This window comes from Bufo gargarizans, chromosome 1, assembly GCF_014858855.1.
Source record: "Bufo gargarizans isolate SCDJY-AF-19 chromosome 1, ASM1485885v1, whole genome shotgun sequence".
Taxonomy (NCBI): Eukaryota; Metazoa; Chordata; class Amphibia; order Anura; family Bufonidae; genus Bufo; species Bufo gargarizans.
The window spans coordinates 151,689,804-151,702,148 of record NC_058080.1 but is presented as its reverse complement, the minus strand read 5'-3'; the positions used below and the strand labels follow the sequence as shown (position 1 = coordinate 151,702,148).

The window sequence follows — 12,345 nt, the reverse complement described above, 5'->3', positions numbered from 1 at the left end:
TCCTACATTTATGCAGCAGTAGTTTATTACTCTACATGGGCCTCAGTGCTGCGTTCATGTAAACATCCAGCATGATTGTGAAGATCGTATTTCAAGTAACCTCTGCCAGAACCGCACGTATATCTGCTGTGTCCAAACTCATTCCAGATCTCGCTGCTCAAGCATTGTGCTTTTGTGTTTGTCCTGCGTCCAGTTATCCTAAGATTCCGTTTTTTCCTATGTTTACATGTTAGACACCACCCGCTGCAGTCCTGGGAACTGATGTTCTGGGCTGAGAGTTTGTTCTCCATACTAATGAGTCTATAAACATTGCTCCTGGCTTTCCTCATGTACGAGACATTGAGTATTTCTGGCTTAATGATATTATGGTTATATAATTGGTTGATGAGTAGGCGGTGGTGTAGTTTGTGTTTTTTTTTTTTTTTTTTTATTTTTTTTTTTCAGTTTTATTTCAAAACACAAAGATAGAAAAGTTTTCATCTATCAAGTAAAAATGACTGTTTTTTGTTTTTGTTTTTTTTCTGTCATTACAAGTCTGCCCTAGGGGAAGGTGCTTCTGATCAAGTTAGAAGAATGTCCTGTTCTACAGGCTTGTACGTGATCTTAGTACAAATATGAAAAATGGCAAAGTGTCCCAAGAACTGATTATCTAAGTCCTGAATGTACAATGGCTATTAACCATTTCAGCACTGGGTATTTTCTGCCGTTTAACACCAAAAAGTTTTTTTTTTTCCTTTTTAGTACTGTAAGGTCAAACTATTAGGGTATTTTCACAATTGCGGTTTTCTTTTCCGGCGCAGAGTTCTGTCATCGGGGCTCAATACTGGAAAAGAACTGATCAGTTTCATCCCCATGCATTCTGAATGGAGAGAAATCTGTTCAGGATGCATCAGGATGTCTTCAGTTCAGGCACTAAAGCATGCTGCGGTATTATCTCTGTCCAAAATTCCGGAGCAGTTGCCGGAATGCCAGATCCGGCATTAATTTACATAGAAATGTATTAGTGCCTGATTAACAATACCTCAATGCCGGATCCGTGAAAAAAATAAATATATAACAGGTCCGTTTCTCCGGATGCCGTACGGTGAGACTGATCCGTTCTTGCAGTGCATTTGTAAGATTGCAGGATCACTCTGCCGCAAGTGTGAAAGTAGCCTAAGTCTTAAAATGGCTTTGACTGTTTGGGCAGTGGATTTTTCCTTTTTTTTTATATTATTTTTTAGATTATTTTTACTACCTATTACTTTTTTGCAGTATGCTTTTAAGGTCAAAATGACTTTGTAATTTACACTGTAATATTTTTTTTTACTTTTGTCGAGCTAATCTTTCTTTAGTAAGAGGTAGCAGTCCTTCTAAAGGTGCTTGCTTTGACTGTGTTTGTACTATTTGGCTCCAACTATTACTATGCTGAGTTTCGAACAGTCAGGCCCTCACACTAGAATTGCCTACATAAGACTGATTGTTAACTGGCAGTGTAGTTCCCAATCCACAGCCCTTGACATCTGCTGCCTCGAACAGAACGGCTGCCACACTTTATATTGGGATCTCTGTAACAAATAAAGCCTTCAAGCATCCTTATTTGTGAGTTGGACCCATAAAAGCTTACCTAGCTTAAAGTGGGACCCAGACCACAAAAAAAATGCAGTATTTAGGTAATGCTTTGAAACTACTAAGGTTCCCAAAATGTTACTTGCTTGAATGCAACCATTTTAGACCACCTTCAGGGTTATACCTGAAAAATGTGACAGCCGTGGCAAAAAGACAATTGGGCAGCACAGGTAAAATGTACCTGGTGGGCAGCACAGGTACTACAACTACCAAACAGTGTAGTGGACTGTTGCCCTTTTCACTTACTTAGCAGAGAATTTCAGTCCTCCTAACAATTTTGTCGCAAGTGGTGTTTCATCTCTGATCTCGCCCCCTTTCCGAAAAGGGGGGAATAGGCAGGGTGAGTGGCCAGCAGGCCCAGCAAGTTTATCTACACAACAGTTTTCTGGCCATTCTTTCTAAATGTCCCCCTTAGTATTTTTGGGGCCTGAAGTCAAGCATTCTGGTCCTTTTTCACTCTTTCTCAATGTACTTTAGAAGCCTACAAAGACCATCGTATAACCTTTTAGTACTACAATCATAGTAGTAGTCATTCTGTATTGCACACACTTGGCAGTTGCCGGCATTATTTATGAAGTTTGTATAATTTAGTGAGAAGGTGGCCATGACGTTCAGTGACTTTGGATACAGTCTCTATCTTGCAGTTTACATTTACAGTAGTTTAATTTAGCAGTAATTGTAGTCCCCATGCTTATGTTTCTATTCCTCCAGGCAACCAGAGTCGCTTTCTATGCAAACTCAAAGCCTTGCGGGTCAAAGCCTGATCCTTGTAATGCTGGCTTGAAAATGTATTGATGGATTTATTATGTAAAGACTTGTTAGTGCCAACTCGTGTTTACACATCTTTTGTAGGTTGAGGGTATATTGAGACTTAGAAAGGCACAGTGGAAGAATCCAATGTATTTCCTGCATTATCTGTGGCATAACTCCAAAGCTGATCCTTAAATTTCTGCTGTGGATTTGTTGTTTGAATGCCGCAGATCCAATCAGTGGGGTTAAACCACATGTGGACAACCGCTGGAAACTGTGCCCAGAAGGGTCTTGTGCTTTCTTGACTGTGTGCTTTAGGGGGTACTATCTCTCCTTGGGGAGAGAGCGCCTTAATAAATTCTGGTAAGAAAGGGATGCAAATGAGCTCTGAGGGGCAATCACTTCAAAACAGCTGTCTGCAGATGAGGTGCTGGCTTATTTAATATCCTAGTCAAGTCTCAAAGCCTATTTAAAGGGTCGAACATTGACTTATAGGATAGCTGCCTTACATTACACCAGGCAGAGTTTGAGAGCTCACTTGCAACACTTTCTTCCCAGAATTCCAGAGGAGCATGTATGGCCTTTAAGTCTTTTCACGCAAATTAAGGTGCTCTCTCACTAAGGAGAGAGAGCTCCCTAAATCCTGACCTAGGCCTCTCACCCAGTTTAGCCGTTACTCTCTGCTCTGCACTGATGAGGGTCAATTACCCCGAAACAGTTGTCTGCAGATGAGGTACTGGCTTGTTTAATATCTTAGTCATGTCTCAAGGCCTATTTTTAAATGGTTTAACATTGACTTATAGGCTATCTACCTTATATCTGATGGCATTAGAGGTAGAGCTTAAGAGCTCATTTGCATCCCTTTTTGATGAAATCGACATGGAAAAAAATCCCTGGTAGCCCAGATTCCTATTGAAAAACAATAGGTGGTGGAATGCATGTGTCAGTTGTCAAAACTTTTTAATTTTTAATTTATTTTATTTTTTAATGATAGGAAAAAACACCTCAAATCAACCACCAAATAAGATTTATTCCTGCTTAGGCCTCATGCACACGACCATGGTGTGTTTTGCAGTCTGCAAATCGCGGATGGCATCTGTACACGTTCTGCAATTTGCGGGACGGCACGGACAGCCTTTAATACAAATGCCAATTCTTGTCCTCAAAGTGCGGACAAGAATAGGAGTGCTGTCCGCATCTTTTGGGGCCCCATTGAAGTGAATGGGTCCGCATCCGAGCCGTTAAAGCCGCTCGGATGCGGACCAAAATAACGGCCGTGTGCATGAGGCGTTATGTTGTCGTTATGCGCTGATTATGTATACATCCAACAGATGATTGTGATGGATGTCATACAGTGGCATCCATCACACAGGATAAGTAATTGTATTCTGTATGGTGTCTGTGTGTAATAAATTTACAGTGGATATAGTCTACACACCCCTGTTAAAATGTCATGTTTCTGTGATGTAAAAGAATGAGACAAAGATAAATCATTTCAGAACTTTTTCCACCTTTAATGTGACCTATATACTGTACCACTCAATTGAAAAACAAACTGAAATCTTTTAGGTAGAGGGAAGAAAAAAATATGGTTGCATTAATGTGCACACCCTTAATCTAATACTTTGTTGAAGCTCCTTTTGATTTTATTACAGCACTCAGTCTTTTTGGGTATGAGTCTATCAGCATGGCACATTTTGACTTGCCAAGATTTGCCCACTTTTCTTTGCAAAAACACTCCAAATCTGTCAGATTGCGAGGGCATCTCCTGTGCACAGCCCTCTTAAGATCACCCCACAGATCTTCAATCAGATTCAGGTCTGGGCTCTGGCTGGGCCATTCCAAAACTTTAATCTTCTTCTGGTGAAGCCATTCCTTTGTTGATTTAGATGTATGCTTTGGGTCGTTGTCATGCTGAAAGGTGAAGTTCCTCTTCATATTCAGCTTTCTAGCAGAAGCCTTAAGGTTTTGTGCCAATATTGACTGGTATTTGGAACTGTTCATAATTCCCTCTAGCTCTATTTCAGGAAAGACCAACTAGAGCGGCTGAACTTTATTTGGGGTTAATCAGAGGCACTGTAAATGATGGCAGGTGTATGCTGACTCCTATTTAACATGATTTTGAAAGTGATTGCTTAATTCTGAACACAGCTACATCCCCAGTAATGAGAGGGTGTGCACACACACTATATTTTTATTTATTTTTATATTTTTTTCTTCCCTCCTAAAAGACTTCAGTTTGTTTTTCAGGTTGAGTGGTACAGTTTATAGGTCACATTAACCACCTCCGGACCACCTAACGCACATGTGCGTTCCGGAGGTGGCAGGCTGGCGCACAGTCACGCATATATGCGTCATCTCGCGAGACGCGAGATCTCCTGTGAACGCGCGCACACAGGCGCGCGCGCTCACAGGAACGGAAGGTAAGCAAGTGGATCTCCAGCCTGCCAGCGGCGATCGCTCGCTGGCAGGCTGGAGATCCGAATTTTTTAACCCCTAACAGGTATATTAGACGCTGTTTTCATAACAGCGTCTAATATACCTCCTACCTGGTCCTCTGGTGGTCCCTTTTGTTGGGATCGACCACCAGAGGACTCAGGTAGGTCAGTACAGTCGCACCAAACACCACTCTACACTACACTACACCCCCCCCCCCCGTCACTTATTAACCCCTTATAAACCCATCATCACCCCATATAAACTCCCTGATCACCCCCCTGTCATTGATCACCGCCCTGTCATTGATCACCCCCCTGTCAGGCTCCGTTCAGACGTCCGTATGATTTTTACGGATCCACGGATACATGGATCGGATCCGCAAAAAGCATACGGACGTCTGAATGGAGCCTTACAGGGGGGTGATCAATGACGGGCGGGTTATCACCCATATACACTCCCTGATCACCCCCTGTCATTGATCACCCCCCTGTAAGGCTCCATTCAGACGTCCGCATGATTTTTACGGATCCATGGATACATGGATCGGATCCGCAAAACACATGCGGACGTCTGAATGGAGCCTTACAGGGGGGGGTGATCAGTGACAGGGGGGTGATCACCCTGATTACCCTGATCACCCCCTGTCATTGATAACCCCCCTGTAAGGCTCCATTCAGACGTCCGCATGCGTTTTGTGGATCCGATCCATGGATCCGTAAAAAATCATGCGGATGTCTGAATGGAGCCTTACAGGGGGGGTGATCAGTGACAGGGGGGTGATCACCCTGATCACCCCCTGTCATTGATAACCCCCCTGTAAGGCTCCATTCAGACGTCCGCATGCGTTCTGTGGATCCGATACATGTATCCATGAATCCGTAAAAAATCATGCGGATGTCTGAATGGAGCCTTACAGGGGGGGGTGATCAGTGACAGGGGGGTGATCACCCTGATTACCCTGATCACCCCCTGTCATTGATAACCCCCCCTGTAAGGCTCCATTCAGACGTCCGCATGTGTTTTGTGGATCCGATCCATGGATCCGTAAAAAATCATGCGGATGTCTGAATGGAGCCTTACAGGGGGGGTGATCAATGACAGGGGGGTGATCAGGGAGTCTATATGGGTGATCACCCCCCTGTCATTGATCACCCCCGTGTCATTGATCCCCCCCCCCCCCTGGTAAGGCTCCATTCAGACATTTTTTTTGGGCACAAGTTAGCGGAAATTTTTTGTTTGTTTTTGTTTTTTCTTACAAAGTCTCATATTCCACTAACTTGTGTCAAAAAATAAAATCTCACATGGACGCACCATACCCCTCACGGAATCCAAATGCGTAAACATTTTTAGACATTTATATTCCAGACTTCTTCTCACGCTTTAGGGCCCCTAAAAAGCCAGGGCAGTATAAATACCCCACATGTGACCCCATTTCGGAAAGAAGACACCCCAAGGTATTCCGTGAGGGGCATATTGAGTCCATGAAAGATTGAATTTTTTGTCCTAAGTTAGCGGAAAGTGAGACTTTGTGAGAAAAAAACAAAAAAAAATCAATATCCGCTAACTTATGCAAAAAAATAAAAAATTCTAGGAACTCGCCATGCCCCTCATTGAATACCTTGGGGTGTCTTCTTTCCAAAGTGGGGTCACATGTGGGGTATTTATACTGCCCTGGCTTTTTAGGGGCCCGAAAGTGTGAGAAGAAGTCTGGGATCCAAATGTCAAAAAATGCCCTCCTAAAAGGAATTTGGGCCCCTTTGCGCATCTAGGCTGCAAAAAAGTGTCACACATGTGGTATCGCCGTACTCAGGAGAAGTTGGGGAATGTGTTTTGGGGTGTCATTTTACATATCCCATGCTGGGTGAGAAAAATATCTTGGTCAAATGCCAACTTTGTATAAAAAAATGGGAAAAGTTGTCTTTTGCCAAGATATTTCTCTCACCCAGCATGGGTATATGTAAAATGACACCCCAAAACACATTGCCCAACTTCTCCTGAGTACGGCGATACCAGATGTGTGACACTTTTTTGCAGCCAAGATGGGCAAAGGGGCACATATTCCAAAGTGCACCTTTCGGATTTCGCAGGCCATTTTTTACACATTTTGATTGCAAGGTACTTCTTACACATTTGGGCCCCTAAATTGCCAGGGCAGTATAACTGCCCCACAAGTGACCCCATTTTGGAAAGAAGACACCCCAAGGTATTCCGTGAGGGGCACGGCGAGTTCCTAGAATTTTTTTATTTTTTGTCTCAAGTTAGCGGAAAATGATGATTTTTCTTTTTTTTTCTTTTTTCCTTACAAAGTCTCATATTCCACTAACTTGCGACAAAAAATAAAAAATTCTAGGAACTCGCCATGCCCCTCACGGAATACCTTGGGGTGTCTTCTTTCCAAAATGGGGTCACTTGTGGGGTAGTTATACTGCCCTGGCAATTTAGGGGCCCAAATGTGTGAGAAGAACTTTGCAATCAAAATGTGTAAAAAATGCCCTGCAAAATCCGAAAGGTGCACTTTGGAATATGTGCCCCTTTGCCCACCTTGGCAGCAAAAAAGTGTGACACATCTGGTATCGCCGTACTCAGGAGAAGTTGGGGAATATGTTTTGGGGTGTCATTTTACATATACCCATGCTGGGTGAGAGAAATATCTTGGCAAAAGACAACTTTTCCCATTTTTTTTATACAAAGTTGGCATTTGACCAAGATATTTTTCTCACCCAGCATGGGTATATGTAAAATGACACCCCAAAACACATTCCCCAACTTCTCCTGAGTACGGCGATACCAGATGTGTCACACTTTTTTGCTGCCAAGGTGGGCAAAGGGGCACATATTCCAAAGTGCACCTTTTGGATTTCACCGGTCATTTTTTACACATTTTGATTGCAAAGTACTTCTCACACATTTGGGCCCCTAAATTGCCAGGGCAGTATAACTACCCCACAAGTGACCCCATTTTGGAAAGAAGACACCCCAAGGTATTCCGTGAGGGGCATGGCAAGTTTTTAGAATTTTTTATTTTTTGTCGCAAGTTAGTGGAATATGAGACTTTGTAAGAAAAAATAAAAAAATAAAATCATCATCATTTTCCGCTAACTTGTGACAAAAAATAAAAAGTTCTATGAACTCACTATGCCCATCAGCAAATACCTTAGGGTGTCTACTTTCCGAAATGGGGTCATTTGTGGGGGTTTTCTACTGTTTGGGCATTGTAGAACCTCAGGAAACATGACAGGTGCTCAGAAAGTCAGAGCTGTTTCAAAAAGCGGAAATTCACATTTTTGTACCATAGTTTGTAAATGCTATAACTTTTACCCAAACCATTTTTTTTTGCCCAAACATTTTTTTTTTTATCAAAGACATGTAGAACAATAAATTTGGCGAAAAATGTATATATGGATGTCGTTTTTTTTGCAAAATTTTACAGCTGAAAGTGAAAAATGTCATTTTTTTTGCAAAAAAATCGTTACATTTTGATTAATAACAAAAAAAGTAAAAATGTCAGCAGCAATAAAATACCACCAAATAAAAGCTCTATTAGTGAGAAGAAAAGGAGGTAAAATTCATTTGGGTGATAAGTTGCATGACCGGCACTACACTCCTTTCACCGTTTATTGCTCGAAGTGTAAAAAGTGCTCTGGTCATGAAGGGGGTTTCACCTAGCGGGGCTGAAGTGGTTAAAGGTGGAAAAAGTTCTGAAATGATTCTTTGTCTCATTTTTTTTTTTTTTTTTACAGAACAGAAACCTGCCATTTTACCAGGGGTGTGTAGACTTTTTTTTTTTGTGCAGTTCTCTTCCAGATGGTGATGTATGGAAGTTATGGCCCTCGCCTCTGTATCTTGCAAGAGTACTTTTGCAATAATAGCTTTAATTGGAGATAGGCTAATTTAATATTTTGAAATGCGTTCACACTTTGTCGGTAAAACGTGAATTGCGTTATGGATTCCGTTACCACGGACCATAAAGCAATTCTATGACGGAATGCCTTTAGAGACATACAGTTATTCATTCCGTCATAATAGAAGTCTATGTGCTGCAAAACAGATCCGTCCCGTTTCCGTTAAGCAGAGGTTTTCCATCGATACACAACTATGCTGGGTGCGAAACATATATCACAATATTTCAATACATTTCATAACATGTAATAACAAACCATTTGCAGATACCATTGCTCCAGGGTATTGCATATATATAAAAAAAGTAAAAAAAAAAAAAGCTTTGCATCTTGGATTGTGCAACATAAAATGGGTAACTGCTTTTTCTGAGCATAACTTGCTTGCACATAGTTGTATAAAGCCTGAATACTGTCCTCATGCACTAAGCACTTTGGCCTCTGTTTGCACAGTGAAATAACAGCTGTCATTGCCATTCCTATGGATGCCGCATTTTCCTGCAATTTCTCTTTAATAGTTTTTAATCATGTGATATAATAAAGACTAAGGCTACTTTCACACTTGCTGCAGGCCGTTTTCGACAGGCTGTTCACCCTGTCGGATCTGTCCTTCCGCTATTTCACTGTGCCGCCGCTCCGTCCCCATTGACTATAATGGGGACGGGGGCGGAGCTCCGGCGCAGCACGGCAGTGCATGGCGAAAGGCCGCTGGACTAAAAGTCCTGCATGTCGGACTTTTTAGTCCGACGGCCTCTCACCGCGAACTTCCGTTCTGTGCCGGAGCTCCGCCCCGTCCCCATTATAGTCAATGGGGACGGAGCAGCGGCACGGCAAAATAGCGGAAGGACGGATCCTACAAGGTGAACAGCCTTTTGGATCCGTCCTGCCACAAGTGTGAAAGTGCCCTAAGATATTCTGTGAACTTTTTTGGTGCTATTTATTTTTTAGGGTAGGTGTATAGCCATAGGCACTGGGTAACATTTTGGCCTATAAAGGCATGAAGTATATGGCATGTTGATGATGTTGCTCAAACATAATGTAAGATTTTTCTAAAAACCGCTTAACTATCTGTTAATGAAAGCCCAAATACCCTGGACCTGAAATCATTCACTGATTTGACTGCTGTATGTAAATTGCTGTTGACAACAGTTGATGCCATCCTGGTTTGTCTTCCTTTTGAGTTGTCGGATCTGCCCGGTTTTTGTTTTCCAGCTTTCAGTTGTCTGCTTAGTAATGTTAATACGATGGAAATATTGCGGTCTTTAGACATTACTGCAATCTCTCACAAACCTTGTAAGGCTACTTTCACACTTGTGTTGTCCGGATCCGGCGTGTACTCCACTTGCCGGAATTACACGCCGGATCCGGAAAAACGCAAGTGTACTGAAAGCATTTGAAGACGGATCCGTCTTCAAAATGCTTTCAGTGTTACTATGTCACCCTGGACGCTATTAAAGTCCTGGTTGCCATAGTAGGAGCGTGGGAGCGGGGGAGCAGTATACTTACCATCCGTGCGGCTCCCGGGGCGCTCCAGAGTGACGTCAGAGCGCCCCATGCATGACGTGTCATGTGATCACGTCATCCATGCGCATGGGGTGCCCTGACGTCACTCTGAAGCGCCCCGGGAGCCGCACGGACGGTAAGTATGCTGCTCCCCGCTACACTTTACCATGGCTGCCAGGACTTTAGCGTCCCGGCAGCCATGGTAACCATTCAGAAAAAGCTAAACGTCTGATCCGGCAATGCGCCGAAATGACGTTTAGCTTAAGGCCAAATCCGGTTCAATGCCTTTAATGGCATTAATTACAGATCCGGCCTTGCGGCAAGTCTTCAAGATTTTTGGCCGGAGCAAAAAGCGCAGCATGCTGCGGTATTTTCTCCGGCCAAAAAACGTTCCGTTCCGGAACTGAAGACATCCTGATGCATCCTGAATGGATTTCACTCCATTCAGAATGCATTAGGATAAAACTGATCAGGATTCTTCCGGCATAGAGCTCCGACGACGGAACTCTATGCCGGAAGAAAAGAACGCTGGTGTGAAAGAACCCTAAGGCTACTTTCACACTAGCGTGGTTTAAATTCGGCGTTCAATTCTGACACCGGAACTGCCCGCCGGATCCGGAAAAACATGTGAAAACGGATTACATTTGAATCCTGATCAGGATTTTGATCACAATGAAAAAATGCGTTGGAAAAAACAGATCCGACATTTATGGACTTTAGATTTTTTTTCACATTTTTCGGGTTTAACATGCAAAAGCCGGAATCCGGTTTGACTGAACACACGGCACCGGGTCTGGCGTTAATGCAAGTCAATGGGAAAAAGGCCGGATCCGGCGTTCAGTCAAAGTGTTCAGGATTTTTGGCCGGAGGTAAAAATACAACATGCAACGGTTTTCTGAAAAGCCTGATCAGTCAAAAAGACTGAACTGAACTGAAGACATCCTGATGCATCCTGAACGGATTGCTCTCCATTCAAAATGCATTAGGATAAAACTGATCAATTATTTTCCGGATTTGAGCCCTTAGGACGGAACTCAGCGCCGGAAAAGAAAAACGCTAGTGTGAAAGTACCCTTAGTTCATCGTCAGACAAACCTATCGGATAAGGCTTGCACATGTGAATAGTTATCCTATTGGGCCTAAATGCAGACAATAAAGCCAGCCTATTGGGCTACAGTTACTGCTTTGTATCAATAAGGCAATTTAAACCAGGGGTTTGTGATTTTAGGTGTGTGCCTAAAGTATAATATCAGTCTAGACATAATTGAAAGTTTACCAGCCACCAATAAATTTAGATTTAGCGATTTTTCAATGCCTGATGTAATGCAACAGCAGGCCACAATGTGAAAATGTTCTATTTCTGTTAGTACTGTAAATGGACAAATACAGAGGTGGTAACCATGAAGACCATTTTAACACCTAGTCTGATGTTTTTAGTAGTCAATCAAAACTTTTGCAGATCTGAATTGAAAACAACCTCAAAATTTAGGGGCCATTAACAAATTTCTAGGTGCATTGGCTTTCTGGATTCTTGCATCTCTTAACGCAGAGATAACAATTGAATGTAATGATCAGCCCAATCTCCTATCCAAGACTACAATAATTATGCATTCTGCCATGGATCTGTATTCTCTGCTTAAAGTATATGTTTCTTGAAACCAGTCTATTCTGTGACTTACAGCCTTGTTGTCTGTCGCCTTGCTTTCCCAGAAATCAGTTCAGGGTTTTGGCTGGAATTCGTCTATGGCCGGGTCGAGAAGCATTTCTTATCATACACCAGTAGTGCGTGGTGCAGAACAAGCACCATTTCAAAAGGGTCATGTTTGTTCAAGGTGTTTGGTGAACTCGTGCCAAGAGCTCTTATCAGGGTGCTTTATACCATTGTATAAAAAAGAAAAGCTATGCCTATCTGAAGTGGACTTGAGGAGCGTTGTGACCAGGCCACTTGGCCCTAAGGATTGAGTATCTACAACTGGTCTTATGTGCTTTGTCTGGAGACCTGACAAGCATTACGTATACATTTTATGGTTTGTAAGTTTATCAAGCACTACTTGGTTACAATGATCAGTCATTATGCCATTTATAAAATTATCTAGGTGTTAAATTCTGTATTTCACTTTGTTCTTGGGTAGACGCTTTAGGTGTGGATT

General features: G+C 42.6%; 1 protein-coding gene across 8 annotated transcripts in view; it reads left to right on the top strand.

Annotated features, from left to right (window-relative positions):
• MTUS1 (microtubule associated scaffold protein 1) overlaps positions 1 to 12,345 on the top strand; it is a 261,609-nt gene that overhangs the window by 69,614 nt on the left and 179,650 nt on the right. The window lies entirely within an intron of this gene.